A 19,783-nucleotide genomic window follows, 5' to 3' on the forward strand; every position below is an offset into this window, starting at 1 on the left:
TCTTCTGTCATACACTACACCTGACACTCTATGCCAGTTAGCTGTAGTCTCTTTGATTCTAGCTTTGACCTCCTCATTAAGCTCCACAACCACCCCTCCCAGATACTTGAAGCTATTAACCTGTTCCACTATCTTTTCTTCTATCTCTATTCTCAGCTTCTTTTGATTTCCCCAATTTGCTGACATTGCCACTGTCTTATCTGTTTCATCCTGCTTGTCTTCAGTTTTTCATTCAATTCCCCTATCCTTTGCTAAAGTTTTTGTTCAGACTCTGCCTTTAATGCCACATCATCTGCACTCAGCAAATTTGTTGACCTGTCCCCTCTGACTTGTTTGCTAATGTAGTCCATCACCAGTATGAACAGCAGTGGGCTCAGAGCTGAATCATGGTGCACACCCAGTTTCACTGGGAATCCCTCTGTGAGACCAAACACTCTTCAGACTTGAGTCATTGGGTCCTTATACATAGCCTTCACAAATTTTACCAATGCTTCTGGGTCTTTGAACCACAGCAGTACTGCCCAAGTTAACTTTCTTGGGACCTTATCATATGCCTTTTCCAAGTCTAGGAATGCCCAGTTGGACTCTTTCCTCATCTGTAGCTTCTCCACAACTAAATGTCTCACTGCAAACACCATGTCAGTTGTGCTGCATCCTGATCTGAATCTGAACTACTTATCTTCCATCTTACTTTCTAGTACTCTGTGTATCTGTTTATCAATCGCCCTTTCCAGAACTTTTATGCAATGTGACCAGAGTTTGTTACCTCTGCACTGCCCACTGTTGTGGATGTCCCCTTTATTCTTGTATACTGGCATGAGTATGCTTCTTCTCCAGTCATCTGGGATACACCTTCTTCTCCACTCTGGTATGAGTACCTTCAGGAGCCATTTCTTTCCTATCTCACTCAGCTTCTTTACCATATCTCCTGTGACCTCATCTGAGCATGTTGCTTTTCCAAACTTCATTTACCTTAGTGTTGTTCTTAATTCTTCCAGGGTGGGCTCCTCTACTTCTCTCAGTGTAGGCTGTGCCTAGGACAGTACAACTTCTCTGTTTTTTTTTTTCATTCAAAAGCTACTGGAAATACTCCTTCCATCAGCCTCTGATGTCCTGTGGACTGCTGAGCAGGATGTTGCTGGCATCCCTTATGAAGGGTAAAATTTTATTTTATGTGTGCAGCTTCTATGCTGTGCTGGATCCAAAGTCTTCTTAAGACACACAGTCTTGCTGTGTTGTTTACTGCTGAATCAGAGACACAGAGCTTTGCATGACTCCATCTGTAGTCTGTTTAAAGCACCAAGCCTTTCAAATTGAACACTGGTAAAGAAATATATTTTGCAGCTACAAGCGCAGTTACAGATAACTTATTTTTATAACAAATGACACGTACTCTTTCTGTCAGTTTGTAGCATATATTTACAAAGTTTTCCTTCATTACAGATATGAATGATGACTTCTACAAAATACCCCTCTCTGTCCCTCTCCCACATAACTGAACTACTACAATTGTTATATAGAGTGCTAGTGACGCACAGAGATTTTATTTCCTCTTGGTATCTTTTTTGGCCTTCTACCTGTGGTAGTGGTGCTGCGGTAGCATTGTTGCCTCACAGCAAGATGTTGTCCTGTTCGATTCTCAGCTAGAGCATCTTCTGTGTGGAGGCATGCATGAATGGGTGTGCCTTCGTTGAAGGTTGTGCATCAGGGCGGGTAATTCGCCACGTAAAAATCCACTACCAAACATTAGCGGACCGGCATTCCGCTGTGGTGACCTCTAACCGGGATAAGCCGAAAGACACAACAACATCTTTTTTGGCCTTCTGTGGGAAGTCACATAATGTCTGTTTTAAGACTTTTCTATTGTCCTGTCAGCAGTTCTGATGTGAAAATGCACAAATGCACGCAATCAGAATAACAAAAGTATGAAAGGAAACATCTGTTCTGTTACTATTGAAAAAACGTCACATATTGTTGAGTGTTCTGCAAACATGAGAAAATCATGTCTGATGCTGTGAAGAGAAGCCTGTCGTTATACAAATAGTATGAATGCCCATTTTACATTGCTAAACTCTATACATATATTCAAGCAAACGTTTTATTCTATGCTTTATCTTTCAGCATATTTACAACAAAATTAATTTCAGCCTTATATTAATAATCTCTAACAAAGAGTATCTATCTTCTCTATCTTTCTGTCTTTGTCTTGCAACCTGATATAGTTTCTTTGTGCAACCTACTGAGTCACTTTCCAGAAGCTGGCAGAGTGTCTCCAATATCCTGTTCTTTGCTATTGCAACCCCTTTCTTATCTTCTTTGTTAACCAGCCAGTATTCCTTCCTAGCCCAATCTGTCTTTTCTATTTTCCACTTTTTCTTGCACTTCCTCTTTCTTAGGTTCATGGGTTCATAGTTGTGTACTAGGCTAACAGCCCTGGAGCCTATATAAGCCTAGCCAAAAAGATTCCCTGGCATCATGCCACCCAAAGTTAGTTCCCAGTGCCCCTGTCAAGCAAGGCCACTGAAGTGATTCCCAGGGTGAACTTCTTATTTCGCATCCACTCGTCAAGATTTCTCTTAAACAGGGCCTGTGAAGTGCTCTGCTTGATGTGAATGAAAAGTTTGTTCCAGAGTATGGGAAGTCTCTGAGTTAGGAACTTGTCCCTCCAGCATGTTCTGTTTATTGTGGTAATGAGGTTAAGGTCCCTGTAGCATGTGGAATGGAGGGATTGGGATTTCTTTAGGTGTAGCATATCTAGCAGCTCTGGGTCAGACATGGCTTTGTAGGTCAAGCAGAGATCGCCTCTAAGTAGATGATAAGAGACAGAGTATAGCTGGAGTTTTTTGAGTCTGTCCATATAGGGCATGTGTCTAAGGCCTAAGATCCTCTTAGTGAGGTATTTTTGTGGTCTTTCCAGTTGTTGTAGGTGTCTATGAGGTACACACTAAATGGGCATTGTATTCTATAATAGGTCTAATGAGGGACGAGTAGAGAGGGATTATGACCTCTTCCTTCATGGATGAGAAACCTTTTGTAATGAGATGTGCCACATAAAAGGACTTTTTGATTACAGTGGCAATGTGATTATCAAAGGAGAGGTTGCTGTCAACCTGTGTCCCCAGGTCTCTTATCACACCTTCGGTGTTTAGTGGACTACCATCTATGCGGTAGTTCATGGGCACCAAATATTTCCGAAAGAGAATGACAATGCACTTTTTGGCATTGAGCTTAAGGCCATGGTTCTGGGGGTCTATATTATAAGACTGATGGTTGAAAACATCGTACAACATATGGTCGACACCATATGGTCGATGTCTTCAAACGTCGACCTTATAAAAAGACAAAAAGAAAAAAAAAAAGAAAAAGTACCCTAATGGGTTTAATTAGGGGGAAAGCCCCCCCTGCACCCCTCACATGGAGGGCTGTGCTCCCCACACACCCCACTACTTAAATATACCAACTCCGAGACCACACTACATTGCAGTAAACAGAAATCTCCCCTTACAGAGATTTCCATTTACATGCTCGAGATTCTGAGTGTTCGATATTCTCATGTTGACGATGTCAGATTCGACATCGTCGGCTTTTGAGAATATCATATAATATAGACCTGGTTCTAGCACCAGTCATTGGTGTCAGTGATGCCTTTTTGTAGAATGTCTACATCAGTTGGAGAATCAATAATGGCTCCCAGTTTGCAATCATCTGTGAATTTGGTCAGCCAGAGTCCCTTTGTGTTGGCTTGAACTTCAGAGAAGTAGATGCCAAACAGGAGAGGACCTAGGACTGATTCCTGTGTGTTGTAACTGGTCAGTATTCAGGTTTGGAGTCTACTACTTTCACAGTGTGGGTTCTATCAGTGAGCCATTTGGCAACCAGTCTTATTACATGGGGTTTATGCCTAGTTTAGTGAGTCTATCTGATTCCTGAGTGAGGGATGGTGTTGAAGGCCTTGGCAAGATCTAGGTAGGCTGTGTGAAATACCTTGCCCTCATCCACAGCTTTGGTGACAGACTCCAAGAAGTCTGTCAGGTTGAGCAGGCATAATCTACCTTTCACAAACCCATACTGCATGGGGTCGAGAGTTTGGAGATTCCCTATGTCCTTATTTATAAGGTCCATAATGATGAGCTCCATAGCCTTACTTATCAGACTTGTCAGGCTACTGGGGCTGTAGTTCCCAGGGTCTGTAGTCTCTCCTCCTTTGTGGAATGGGATGACTGTAGCAGTGCACCATTTGGTAGGAAAAAAGCCTGAAATGAGGCTGTGACTGAACAGGGTATGCAGGTGTGGTGACAGTTCACTTTCTAATTCATGTAGAACACAGTCAGGGATATTATCAGGTCCCGTGAAAGCTGTATTCTTGGCTTTGGACAGTGCAGTTTTTATCTGTGTAACCATGATAATAGGGACTTGGCATTCCTCAGGTATTGTGATAGGCCCTTTAGGGGGTGAAAAGTGGGTAAAGTTCGCACTGAACCTGTCAGCCAATATGTTGGCAATATCAGTTGGTTCTGTATATGTATCGCCATTGTGCTGTACCTCAGAGCAGATCTGAGTATTGCCATGTAGATTCTTGACATAACTATCAAATGCCTTGTAGTTGTCTTTAGAATCTGCAGCAATTTTGTTTTCATAGCTAGCTTTAGTGGATTTGATGATGGATCTCAGTTTTTTGTTGAGGCTAACAAAGGAATTTTTCCAGTCTTGGGACTTCACCCTTTTCTGCAACAGATTTTTCCTTCTGTTCTGGAGTTTGTTTATGGTGGGGGACCACCAGATTAGCTTCCTTTTTTTGGAGGAGAGTCTTGGTTCTGTTTGGTATGGCCCATTCCATGCACTTGTGTATGTGCTCATACAGTGGATTGGTGTATGATTCAGCAGTCATGCACCTATTTTCCATTTGCATGGGTGTCATGAAGTTAGCCACCTCTGCTTTTAGAAGCCCAAAATTGGCTTTGGAGAGTTTTTTTTTTAGGGTGGTTTCTTTTAGGGAGGATGAAAGTTGGATGTGGATATCCATGGTGATTAGCTTGTGGTTAGATCTGACCAGAGAGTAGTTGACTACTGATGTAGAGCAACGGTCACCCATGTTACTAATGACAAGGTCAATATTTCTACCTCTGGTGGGGGTAAGAATGAGTTGGTCCAGGGCATTGGAATTAATGAATTCCAGAAAACGTTGAGCAAGTATGTTGGTACATGAGTAATTTTCCCAGTTAATGGAGCGGTAGTTAAAGTCTCCCAGTATGAGTATTGGTTTGTACCCTAATATTTTCCAGTGTGTTTAGGAATGTGGAGTGGGAGTCTTGAGACATGGTGGGGGGATCTATAACAAGCTACAACCTGGATTGCAGTTTTACCCAGTGTTAGTTGTACCTGAAGTATCTCTGATGTGTTATGTTGGGCTATTAGTCTGGAGGTGTGCATATCCTTTATAAATATGGAGACACCACCACCTTTTGTGCTTCAGTCCAGGTTCAGGAGCCAAAAAGTGTGGTATGAATTATAGCCTGGTATTGCTGGGGTGCTCTCCAGAGCCTTGAACCAGGTCTCGGTCACTGCACAGATGTCGATGTTCTCCTTTTAAAGGAGTGCTTCCAGTGGGTGCATTTGGAGATTTAGACTTCTAGCATTGAGTAGCATAACCGTCAGATTCTTTTGCTTGTAGCTGTTATGGTAGTAATTTTGTCTTTAGGACATTGTGTAAAGAAGGCACTATAGGGGTGGCAAAAGCCTTGGCCAGTATCCAGAATCCCTGGGGTGACAGGTACAAGCCATGTCTGACGAAGCATCAAGGTCTGTCGATCATATCATCCCAGGCAGACAGATCTTTTGATGACTTCCTCGACTTCTGTATTCCACCATCAGTTTTCCTTATGTACTTTATTTCCATACCTGGCTTGGCCACATATCTGTTCTGTAGTCCTCACACATGCTATTTTAAGGTGCTGCCATTCTTCTTCATCTCCATTTATTTCCTCCTTTTCTTGGGGTGCTACAGCCCTGAGTAATTCCATGAACTGTTGTACTTTCTCTCCAGTCAACTTTTAGGTCTTCATTCAGATCTCTATTAACCATAGAGCCTTCTCTGACCATTGCTGATTGTGGCAACTAGTGTTTTATGCTGTGGGCTGACTGTTTCACTGGGGATAACTTTGCAATTGCTAATTCTAGGATCTATATTATGATATTACATGCTCTGAAGAACGAACGACACATAATCAACCCCATGTAAGCGAAAGCTTACAATGTCAAAACCTCAGAACAGCGATTTTTTTCCAAGGGAAAAAAATCGCTGTTCTGAAACAAAACAAAAAAAAAAAACTGTAAAACATTACATAATGTGGGGGGCTTCACCCCCCCCCACACACACACACCCCTACTTAAATATACCAACTCCGAGATCGCACTACAGTGCCGAAAATGCAAAATAGCAAAAGCGGCCAAACAAATTCTTTCCCAGGGAAAGAATTCGCTGAAAAGCTGCTTTGCTATTTTGCCTTTTTGTGCTTTTCAGTTTAACAAAGATGTATTCGACAACCTGCATCTGTGACAGCGTAATAGGGAGTCTAATTTTACACCAGTGCCCATTCCTTACTAGTAGGAAGTCTACCTGAGTTGCATGTTGGTCACTCTATGTGATCTTGTGACTGTTTCTCTTTCTGAACCATGTGTTGGCTGCTATCAAGCCATTTGCAAGAGAGAAGTCTAGAATGTCCTTTCCCTGTTTATTCCTGTTGCCCCACCCATGTGGACCCAGGTGGTCTTCATATCCTGTTCTGTCTGTCCTGGTATGTGCATTCAAGTCATGTTGTCCTGCTTTATCTAGTAGGTCCTGCAACTGCTGTCTGAATGCACTTTTTTCTCACTATCACAACCCTGCTATGGGGCATAGGCTGAGATCATGAATACTGACCTATCATAGGCTGAGATTATGAATACTGCCCTGTCATAGGCTGCGATCATGAATACTGACCTATCATTACACTGGAGTCTGACTGCCATGAGTCTGTCATTAATTCTGATGATATTCCTCACTACCATCTGAAACATCTCTCCTACCACAATTCCCACACCACTTCTAGCCTGTCCTCCTCCTGAGTAGTAGACTCCCAAGCCAAGTGTCTTTGCTGCACTGCCCTTCTGGATACATAGGATACACAGCCTCCTCCATACCACCTACTTCCCAGCTGCATCTTGTCAATGAACCTACAACGAGTGCAGCAATTCTTAGTTCATGTTTGGCAGGATGATTGGTTTTACATCCAGCTATCCCAGGTAACCCAGCCTGGGCAACTGGACACTGGCTGTTCAGTAGCTTATTGGCCCAGGCTTTATAGGGGCACCCTCCCACTGTTATCATGGGTCCCTGTAGTATGTTGGAGTATGCTGGATCCTCAACCTGCATGCCTCTTTGATGACATTAGTCAACATTACTGAATCACCTAGAGCCATATTTTACACTGTTGAATGGCTTCCACGGTTCTCCTATCGTGAGGATACTATGCACCTAAGTAGATGGCCAAAGCAGTTGGTCTATACAACTCTTCCTCCTATATGGCACCATGTAGAATCTGTGCTGCTGCCCACAACTCCAATTCATTGGTGAGTTTGAGATGGAAACACTCAGCACATTTTTTGGAGGTGGGAAAAATGCCACAGCGACACAAGAAGAACATATAAACTCCAAACAGGAATTTGCCAGATGTCAGGATTGAGCCTTGCAGTTTGTACACGGGAGGCAAAAACCTTAACCATTATGCCAAATGGTCACTTTCACTAGTCAAGTTGAAATCAGATGACTAATTTACTTTCCACAGTACAAAAGGGCGAGCTTCCCAAAAAGGGCCAAAGCATCCAAAATAAAAAAGTCCTCGTTTTCTATTCAGTAATGATGAAGTATTAATATAACAGAAGTTACATAAGCAAAATATCAAGGAAAACAGTCCATACTGGCTAATTAAACATCCCATATAATTCTTCTCCAGTCCAGAGGAATAGATGACCTAGAAGGAAAAACACTGTAATAATATAAAATAGTGTGATTCATTAATACAAGACCAAATAACTAAAATCTAAGCAAATCTCGATTCTTCATCCACCGTAAATATTTCTGGCAGGAAGTCAATAAATTAACAGGAAGATCTTCCCCAAATGACTTTTCCAATCTAGGATAGATAAACTGCCCATCTGACAATTTTATATCTTAAGACTTTCTCAGAGAATTCTTAAGCTTTCCCACATCCTCACTTATTCACAATGCAGTCATTCAACAAAGGCAGCCTATCCTCCCCCAACCGTCCATTTCATCTCTCATTTTTATTTCTTAAAAATTACCTCTAATGAAATTTTACCTCTGCTTGAACAGAACTCTATAGTACCACTGCAGAAATTTTATCTCCACCCTTCTTAAACAGATTTACGGCCTTTGTCTCTCCACTAATACTATGCCAAATATTTAGAAATCATCTTTTGTCATATCAGTATCAAAAGAAACCAAAACCTCATCTTGTAGCCATTTCATCCCCATTTCTGTTTTACCATCCTTGGTAAAAATATTGAAAAAAATCATATGTAACCAACTGGCAACTTATCTATAAAAATAGTACCTGTTCTCCATCAAACATTATGTATTCTAGGCTCGCAGGAAAATAATGGGCTGTGAGTGCTAACATCTTAATTAATATGGTTAAAGGAAATATTTCTGTTCAATGATTTAACTCATGCCTTTCACATGATCTGCCGCCTCATTCTACTACTCCACCTGCAATATATTGTGGTCAGTCCTGATGCTACTGCATAGTTCAAAGACTTTCTATCCAACTGTTCATTCCAAGAAAAGATAGGACCTAGTCTTTCCAACAGATCCTTCATTTACCATGGAGACCACAGGTCTCCATTCTAGCACATCTTTTGTTTTCAGTCTTCATTAACAAACTAGGACTAGACCTGCGCCATTTACAACTACTTCTTTATGCAGATGATATGGTCTGATCTTGCACATCATACTATTAAAACTCAACTTCAAAAGGACACTACTGCACTGGCTAAGCTCAAAGAAACTACATCTGATTGCCAAAAAAGTCCAAGTTATTCAGCACCCAGAAAAGATTATCCAAATGCTCCCAATCCTTTCTTATTCTTGACTGTGATAACAACCCCATTGAATCCACCACATCCATTAAATGTTTAGGGACCTGGCTAGACTAATCACTAAACTTCCATGAGCACGTAGGTAAGTTGAAAGCCATGGTTTACATTCTAGTCTCATATGCCAACAAAATATCTCACATCCAACAAGGGGTGCTGTAGGGAAATGCATCTTCATTGCTAAACTTGAGTATAGTCTCCCCTTGTTTGCACTGGCCTCGGTCAGAAGCACTGCTGACCTTCAGACCCTGTCCAATAAAATATGTCAATTCATAGCCAACTCACCATGGAATGAACACCACTGCCTTACTCTTTCAAATGCCAAGTGGCTTCTAGAACAGGCCAGGTCAAATCTTCTTCTTCTTGGTTCCTTATGCTTCAAAATAATCAACGTTGACACCCCCTCCCTATTGTCTCTTCCAAACTTTTTAATGCTACACAAACCTATAACCTAAGAAGCCAAGTAAGAACCAGTCATAGAATTTAATAAGAAGGAATACAGTCAATAGTGCCTAATTACATATCAGGTATAACAATTTACTATCCCAGTAGGGCAAATGTCCTAGAAAAAGTAAAGAAAAAGCCTACTACATTTTCCCCATGCAAATATACAAATACCAATAACAGATACATCATTTGCCAATCCAAATGGGAAAGAGTTCATTAATAGCTTGCTTTCCCTGTGAGCACAAGGGATGTAACAATAGCATGCGTCCCTCTTCTTTTCTACTGCATAGGCATAGTCCACCCTTTCATCACATGACACTTTGGGTCTGTTACAGGATGTTCTCAGTGATCATATCGTTAAGATCACTGGATTTGTCAAAAGAGAGAATCAGAAATATAAAAGTCCATTTGACAACTTGAAGAAATAATGGAGACCCACCAAGCCCCATTCACACCTCTGTGGATAAACCAGGCTTTAGCTTTATTTATTTCACATCCCAGGCCAGTTCCTGACCCAGTGAGTTATGTCTGCTTCCACTATGTTGCTGTTGTCATACTAGTCTACAAACACCTGCCATTTTCTACCTGTTGAACAAACTGTTTCCTTCCTACTTCCATGCTTGATTCCTATGTAAAGTAACATTTTCAAGTACTCATACTCCTATTCTACAAAGGCAAGCACTTACAGAAGGTGCCACTCTATACTGTTAAGACCTGAAGGAAGTGGAGCTTTATAACCTCTACAATCATCCATAAGCAGTACTTTTTCCTATTTAGGTAGGTCATCAGACACAGTATTTCTTTGAAAGCAGTATCTGGTGAATGCATTAACCAGACCTTTTCCTTCACTTTCTCCTTCTCTCTAGCTTGCTGTCCAGTAGGGTCACCTTTCATGGGTCTCTAGCTTGTTGTCCAGTAGGGTCACCATTCATGGGTCTCTAGCTTGTTTCCAGTAGGGTCACCTTTCATGGGTCTCTAGCTTGTTGTCCAGTAGGGTCACCTTTCATAGGTCTCTAGCTTGTTGTCCAGTAGGGTCACCTTTCATGGGTCTCTAGATTGTTGTCCAGTAGGGTCACCTTTCATGGGTGCAGTCTTCTACTACAAGCAATTTTTTCCACTTACCTAGTGTTTATAGAAATCCATAGCCTCAGTATAGGGTGATGACATACCTCTTAACATTTAGGTAGGTCATCAGACACAGTATGTCTTTGAAAGCAGTATCTGGTGAATGCATTAACCAGACCTTTTCCTTTGCTTTCTCCTTCTCTCTAGCTTGCTGTCCAGTAGGGTCACCTTTCATGGGTCTCTAGCTTGTTGTCCAGTATGGTCACCATTCATGGGTCTCTAGCTTGTTGTCCAGTAGGGTCACCTTTCATGGGTCTCTAGCTTGTTGTCCAGTAGGGTCACCATTCATGGGTCTCTAGCTTGTTGTCCAGTAGGGTCACCTTTCATAGGTCTCTAGCTTGTTGTCCAGTAGGGTCACCTTTCATGGGTCTCTAGATTGTTGTCCAGTAGGGTCACCTTTCATGGGTGCAGTCTTCTACTACAAGCAATTTTTTCCACTTACCTAGTGTTTATAGAAATCCATAGCCCCTGTATAGGGTGATGACATACCTCTTAACATTTTTACTTCACGCAATTAGTACTGGAAATGTTAACTTTGAAGTGCCATCTGCTTCTCTCAAATTCCACAAGGGATTAAAAGTAATTCTTCTGATGTGTATGTGATAAAAAGTCTTCCAGTGTAGGCACCCTATGAACATTCAGCAATAAATCATTACGTTTTCTAAAATTTCGTAAAAGCTGCAAATTGGTGCTATGAAAATGACTTTTACACAATATGTATCTCTTTTATACTTTTCAAATCATCCGCCATAACCCATGCATAATATCCATTTGCAAACCAACCCAGGGAGGTCAATTATGGAATGGAAAGCAATGGATGTCTCTGACAATCCATGCCTTAAGCGAACCCAGTAATATGCAGGTTATCTCTTGTGAGTTCGTCACTCATGTTTTTCCTGCTTATATCAGATAAGCTCCTCCCCTTCATGAAATCTGCTTATCAGAACAATTTGCAACATGTACATAGCCATTCTTGCTTCCAGCTGCATGTCTAGCTCTGCCTACTCTTCTTACAGGCCCTCTGTCATGTCTGCCGGTTCCAAAGAAAGAACATCCAGTTCCAGAAGCACAGTCATCTTTTGTTTCCATTTTTTATGTAGATGTAGAGATGGCCCACATTATAGTTTTATAATTCTGCCATGATAATGTTCAGCATTTGCCCTCCAAAATGTTATGTCATCTTTAGATCTCTTTGTGGCTATCTTATAGAGTTAGCAGAGCCTCCAAATATTAACAATCAGTATCCACTACTTGTATCACAGTTGTGTCTTTTGTGTAGTTTAGCTTTACTGCATATCTTGTTCTGCTGTGCATTTATTAATAACTTAAAAAGGAGTTTTCAATAGCTTCACATGAAATCAAACTCCATGAAATTTGTTATCAAAATTACAGCTAGACTTGTTATGATAAAATGTAATCATGAATATGTAATACCAACCTTGTGGACCTAGTTCCTTTTCATCAAGCATACACTGATCGAATCTTTACTTCGCTAACTTAGCTTCCTATAAAATGATGCATTCTAGCATTTTGTGGAGGAGGAGAATGTGCCCTCTGCCCCCTATGTGTCAGATTTCATCCCTCACCCTCCTTGCTTATGTAAGCATCCTCCAGGATCGCATCACTTCTGGGAAAGTAACTATATGTTGGATCCTGATAAAACCAACATATTTCCAGACTTGCAATGTTCAAACTGACTCACTATAGAAATTAATAAATATAAACTAAAAACCATAACAAATTAAAATAAATAGACTTCACATAATCATTTAGTTTTAAAAAATATAGTGCATATTTGAATGGGTCATATGGACAAAATGCCCCATGAAAAACATATGTCTTAAGGTACATCGTAAGTGGTTCCATCTATGATTCAGACTGTAGCAGACATGATGCTGAATTCCAAAGTTAAGCAGCATGAAAAAAAATTTCTTCTGCATTGCCCACAATCAACCTCTTGACTGCTGAGTACAGGGTTGCATATAGCTGATAAGGATAAGGCATCATCCTTTTTCTTAATGTAAGTAGGATCCAAGTTGTATGTAGGCTGAGGGTAAGTTGGAATGAGGATCTTGCACTGACATTCAGATGCTACATGGACGTAATGACTTAATCCATTTAGAAAACATGATACAGCATTCTGTAGCAAGTGAAAGCAGACCATGTCTCCATTAACCATCTCCAAGTAAAGATTATTAACCTAATCCAAACATGAGAAGATAAAGTCATGAATGAAGACAGACAAGGGTCTTTTAAGGAGTCAGATACATAATTCAAGCAATGTTGTTCTTAAGAAAAAATAAGGTATTAAGAACTGCTGATGCTTGGTGCTGGAGTGTCACCCAACCGTTACAGATCTTGTCCATACTTCACAACCTGGGCACAAACCTCCAATCTATAAGCACTGGATTGTACTCTGTAGGTTTCAACATTGGCAATCACCTCTGATTCACTCACACTGAACCTCTGATGACTACTCCTTGTCCATTGATAGATGCTGATGATAATGGTTAAGAAAAACTGATGTTTAGGCATGCTAATGTGTAGAAATCTCTGCTCTAGTAGTGTCATTAGTGATTCCTTCTAGAAGAAAAAATACATTAATTTTTCTAAAGTATCTTTTCTTTTCATTAAACAAGTTAATAGCACCACATATATGTACCTTTTCTTAGTAGTGATTGGGATATCGGTGTGGTAGTTTGGCTTGTATAGTGACATACTATACAACAGGTGGTGCTGTTTAGTCTTTGTGAACCTGCTTAGCATTTTATGTTTATCGCGTAGGTCTTTTATATGTATTTCCTGCACCAAGCATAGTAAATTATGTATAAATCTAATGAGCAGTAAGTTATATGGTATACATTCATTTACTTGAAAGGCAGCTGTACAATCACACTACTGTGCGACTTTACATCTCGAAAATCAACATGTCCCGAAAACAAAATATCGAAAAGGGTAATCTGGAAAACCAGATTCGACCATTTTTGAACTCCAAACATCTCCAAACATCATTATGGGGGCAAGCCCCCCTGCACCCCCATGTGAGGGGCTGTTCCCCCACATGCCCTCTATTTTAATATACAATGAGGGAAAGAGTTCATTTTCTGATCCCCACTATAGTGTGTTCTGCACCTGAAATGCCGAATTCAAATGAGCAAATACCAATGTGCATTCACTCATTGAAATTCGCAACATTGTCACTTGACATTTCAGAAATCTGGAGATTGTACTTTCACACTTTGGTGCATCGTACAACCTCCTTTCAAATAAATGAAGGTATACTGGTTATACTTGATGTTACTCTGTTTGCACGGCACAGCCGGAAAATAGTTGAATTGTATATATCTACATATGTATATCACAGCAAGACTACTTCTCGGATCAGTTACTTGATAATTTTGATGATTTATGGGTTATTATCAATATCTGCCTACTTTTAGTATAATGGTGTAAGTTATTTAATATTCAATATTGCTAAGGAAAATGAAGTGGAAAAATACATTTGACTGCATGTTAGTAGTTTGCAAATGAGCTAATTTTGAATATAGAAATTTCATAAGGTGTGTAGTTTTCCTTATTTGTGAATCTTGACATATTAATATTAGTAATTCATCTTGTTAATATCAAGTGTTGAATCCCTGACATGTGATTTATTAGATAATATGCTTGTGAAAGCTGTGTGATCATCCTGGGTGCCATTTCTGATAAATTGTTTGATATTATTTTTGTTGTTTCAACAGTCATTAAACTTATATGCTATGCTGCACAAATACAAGATTCAAGAAAGGTACTGTGATAGTTTGCAATGCAGATATGTTTTGTCGCATGCCAACAATATCAGACATAAACTTTAATAACAAATGCCTCCTTGTATACTATTTTAATGAAGCATAGGTAATCATAATATAAGAAATAGTTTCTGATGCGACCACAGCATGAAATACTCCATGAAATACATTAGCTGCCAGGAAATTGAAGATTTACAGCCTATGTGATGTATTTCTAGTCTGTCTGTATTGATAAAACCCTTTAGAAATTCTGTGGTATGTTAAACTAGAGACCTTCTCATACATATTCAGAATAGTGTGACAGCCTTCATTAGAACACTTATACATACAGATCAATGTGTGGGCTCTTCTAAACAATCTTGTGGTATTTCAAAATGTTAGTTATTGCAGTCTTTTAATATAGTCATCCAACATACTGCAGCTTATGAATAAAAGGGTGACTTCCATTTTATATCTGGTAGTGCAGTCCTTCAATAAAAAAGACAAATGTAATTTCTTGTAAACCTATGACTAACTGCATATAAGAAACTTCTTGTGTTTCTCTTTCTGAGATCTACTTGTAAGTAACTTCTAGATCATTTCAGGAGATCAGTAATAACACAAACAATCAGCTAATGAGCAGACCGTCGAAGAGTGATGGGATCATCTTCCAAGATGAAATCAAGACACAAAAAATGACATATTAGTTGCCTATTTATCTTAATGTGAGGGTTGCAGTTTTAGCAAACACTATACTAATACAAGGATCTGTAGTTAGCATCCCAAAATAATTTAGTTCTCCTAAGTCCTGGTATTAGAAGTGCTTTTTACAGTACAAAAGACAACTGGAAAGGGAATGCAGAAGACCACGGAAGGTGTAAATTAGTGGGATTTAGCAAGACGGAAAAGGCAGAAAAATTGTAAGCGTGGTCGTACCACATGCAAAATAAGAATAAAAGGCAAGTTTTATTAATACAACAACAGGGCTTGAGATTAAAGAAGTTGTAAAAGGAGCTGTCCTTGGTTAAAACTAAAATGGACGATGTGGAGAATCAAAGTAAGAAGAGGAACATACCCCATGCCGTGGATCGCATAAAAATAGATGATTCTAAAATATATGTTTTGCTTTCCACAATAGACTTTTCCCAGCTATTAATATCCAGTAAACATTGAAAGGCTACATAGAGTATGAAGAGGAAAAGTCTGAGCAGCCCAAAGCTCTAGACAAGTCATATTTAATCTACATTCCTACACACCAAATGGCTGGTTATTAAATGAGTCATACCTGCTCCATAGCATTAAAATTGAAGGCCTTGTAGTAAAAATGTATCAGGACTACTCCCATTCACTCAGAGATATACAATTTATGGGGGTTGTTGTTGGGAGCTTAAAAGGGGTAGAGAAAGAGCTTACAGATCTCACAAGCAGTTTGTTCAATGGTGCAGGATAATTGTTGGTCCCCTGAATTTCAGAAGGTGACCTGAAAAAGGGTTCAGGAAAGAACGATTCTCATAACTAAAAATATGCTAGGAAGTCAGAGAAAAGTATGGAGTGGATGATCAATTTTAGCAGGAGGAGGGAGAAAGAGGATGACTAAGCATCATCTTCCTTTCACTCCAAAAAAGTACATAAGGAGCAGGACCTGACTGGTATCAAGAATGTGCCAAGTGAAGTGACAGAAGAAAAGAAGTCTAGTGAGAAGGGTTCTTCGTCATGAAGGAAGATAAGCAATAGCACTGGAGCCTCTAGAAAGAAAAAAAAGAGGTAGGAAGCTTAGTTTTTGCAGAGGTACAGAAGTTGTGACAAATACACACCCAGGAGACGGGCATATTGTAACAGTTCTGGCACCAGTGAAAATGGCATTTCAGAGCTCAGAACCTGTGTCATCCACAGCACAACTAGGAAGGAGAAGTTGGAAAGCAAAACAAGGGAAAAAAACATGCATCAGAACTAAAGCCAGTTAAAAGGAAAAACCCAGCAAGATGAGTAGAGGTAATTGCACTTCTTAATACAACACAGTGGTCCCTATGTGGTAATGAGATACTTCAGTGAATGCATTTATCAAGACTACATTTCTTTCTTTCTTTTTTAAGATGTACACAGGCTTGCCTGACATATTTAAGTAGCAGCAGTACAATTTTGCATTTAAAATATTAGTTATCTCTGAGGACAGGCATAGTGTAAAATAAAACTTGCAAGAATGAAACGGACTAATTGAGAGGGCATTTAAGAAGTGTAAGTTGTGGTGATGTGGAACTTCCAGGCTTGTGATCTCTGGAATATCTAAATGAATGAATGTGACTTTCAATAGTAGATGAGTCTGCATTTGAAACAGACATGACTGAGAGGATTTAGTTACATATTTTCATCTTAACTTCACAACGGTCATTTACAGGTGTGTAACTGAAGATCATAGGCAAGGCTAGACCTGGAACTGTGCTAGGCAAGGCTAGACCTAGAACTGTGCTAATGATATATATGTATATCTATATCTATAGCATATATATCTATATACATGTGTATGTATGTATATATATATATATATATATATATATATATACATATATGTGCGTGTGTGTGTGTGTGTGTGTGTGTGTGTGTGTGTGTGTGTGTGTGTGTGTGTGTGTGTGCGTGTGTGTGTGTAGATCTCTCTCTCTCTCTGTATCTGTGTGTATGGGTCTACTTTGCTTCACTGAAAACACATTTCACTGAATTTCAATTCACCATGACCAAATCGATGAAAGCTCAAATTACTGAAAGCTAATTTCACCAAATCTCATTTCACTGAAGTGAAGTACTGGCACTGTGTAGAGTACTGTAAGGCAAGTAAAAGGTACATGCCCTTTTCCCTACTGTAGTGTGATCCTGGCGTTCACTGTGACAAACTACAATATATAGGTATACACTGAGTACATTGCTAGTTTAATTATGATTAACATTTTGCACAAAGACTTATAAGTAAAATTAGTAGACATAAGTATACAGTGACTACATTACCCGTTTACCTTGATAACACTTTACACAAAATTATAAAGTTGACAAACCTTTTAACATAATACAGTGTCACTGCCTCAGTGACAGGAAATTTGCACGATACCATTCTAAATGTTTGAATTGGATGAATACTTGTGCTATTTAGATTAGTTCATAAGGAGGTAGACAGATAGGAGTAGTATTGGACATTTTTTCCAGTCTTGACAGTGCTTAATGGTAGTGGAGATGTTAACGTAACTGAAGGAGGTATAGGAGGGCAAATTGCATATTAGCCTGGGGTTATGCATGTGCATAGCCGTGATTTATTTAGGTGTTCTTTTAGAAAGGCTTTAAACAGAGGTAGGCTAGGAGTTAGCCTAATGTTGGGAGGGAGGCTGTTCCAAGATTTAGCAAATGAGTTTGAGTATAGAGATTTTCTTGGGTTTCTAGAAGGTTTGTATATTTCAAGGAGGTTTTTATCTGAAGGGTCTGTTTGGTTTACAATGTTGTATTAGGTCTTCCAGAGCTGGACAGGAAGTGGGCCTATAAAATAGGCTGTGTGTTGTAATTAGGTGTGTATATGAAAGCTGTTTTGTTAATTCTAACCAGTTTAATTCCTTGACTGATGTACAGTGATGTGTACACTAGTTGGAGTTGGTTGCAAACTTTGCAGCTTTGTTGTAGCATTGCTCTAAATTAGTTTCAGCGGAGTTCTACAGATTGGTTATTATACAGGAACTATAGAGAAGTGATGGGAGCAGGAAGGTTTTAGTCAGGGTAGTCTTGGTTGTAGTAGTAGTAAGGAATTGTCTGTTTCTGTAGAGTATTCCTATTTTTTTATGTTTTTTTTATATTTTGTTGAATATGAGGCTCGATGTTGAGTTTATCATTAATTATAACGCCAAGTTAGTTTCTTGAATGATGTCCAAGATGGTATTGTTGGCTGCATAAATATTTAGTTGACCTGGGTTGAGGGTTGTATTTTTGGGGTGAAATATGATCAGTTTGGGTTTTTTGGGATTTAGAAAGAGTTGGGATTCTGTAAGCCTTGATTCGATTGCTGAGAAAGATTGTAGGGTTTTGAGTAGCAGTTCAGGGAGGGTACATGAAATGCAGATTAAGGATGAGTCATCTGCATACTGTATTAATGTTCCTGGGGAAGCGGAGGTGTATTGGTTATTGAATGAATATGTTAAATAGTAAGGGTCCTAAGATAGAACCTTAGGGTACTCCTGTGGGGTTTGGTAGGAAAGGGGAGAGTTGGCTTGACCATTTAATTGCTTGTTTCCTATCATTGAGATAACTTTGGAACCACTGGAGTGTGGAGGAGGAACAACATAGGTTGAATAGTCTGTTAAGTAGCAACGTGTATGAAACAGTATCACATACTTTTGAGAGGTCTAGGAATACTGCTGCTACTAGGTGACCTTTGCCTGTGACCTTAATGGTGTTTGTAAACAATAGCAGTGTTGTGGATGTGCTGTGATTTGGCCTGAAGCCATGCTGAGTTTGAGAGAGCAGGTTGTATAGGACTAGATATTTCATGACTTGTTGGTGAATACACCTTTCCATGATTTTAGGTAGGGAGATAGTATTGATATTGGGCAGAAGTTAGCGATTCCATGGATTGCCCTTCTTTATGAATAGGTGTTATGTGAGATCCATATTGTAGAGAGTGTGGCTTCAGAGAGTGACCTGTTTGTTAGGATGCTGACTGCATATGCAATTGAGTCTGCACCGAGTTTTAGGTATTGGGGTGGGAGATTGTCTGCTGATGTGGAGCAGGGTTTGAACTTAAGCAATATTTATTTTTTATCTGAGAGGTGGGTATGGGATGGAAAGTGAAAGTATTGTTGGATCTATATTGTTGGTCAGTGGTATAGTCATGTGATTGATCTTTCATGGGGAGGGGGTGTTAAGGGATTGTTGGTAGTGTGTAGGTTTAGTTGTGAGTTACCTGAATTTATAGAGGTGAGTAAGTCTGCTATGGATTTTTTGAAATGTTTGTTAAATTCAGAATTTATACTGGAGGGGGGCACTAGATGGGGGGGGGTCTTTGTTTGAGCCTGAGTTGAGAAGGGCAGTTTAGACTGCCAACATTTTTTTGGGATTGTATTTATGTTGAAGCTGGAGATCATAGTAGTATGATTGTTTACATTTCTTGACTATTTTACTCTTTTGTGTAATGTTTTATAAGCTTGGATATTTTGTTGAGTCTGTTTTGTTACCAATTCTTCCATGCTATGTCTTTGCTTCATGAGGTCAGTACAGCTGGCTGTTAACCATGGGTTTTTTTTTCTTTACTCTCTCTGTTTGTA

Source organism: Protopterus annectens, chromosome 11.part0 (genome assembly GCF_019279795.1).
Source record: "Protopterus annectens isolate FY-2018-M chromosome 11.part0, PAN1.0, whole genome shotgun sequence".
Taxonomy (NCBI): domain Eukaryota; kingdom Metazoa; phylum Chordata; order Ceratodontiformes; family Protopteridae; genus Protopterus; species Protopterus annectens.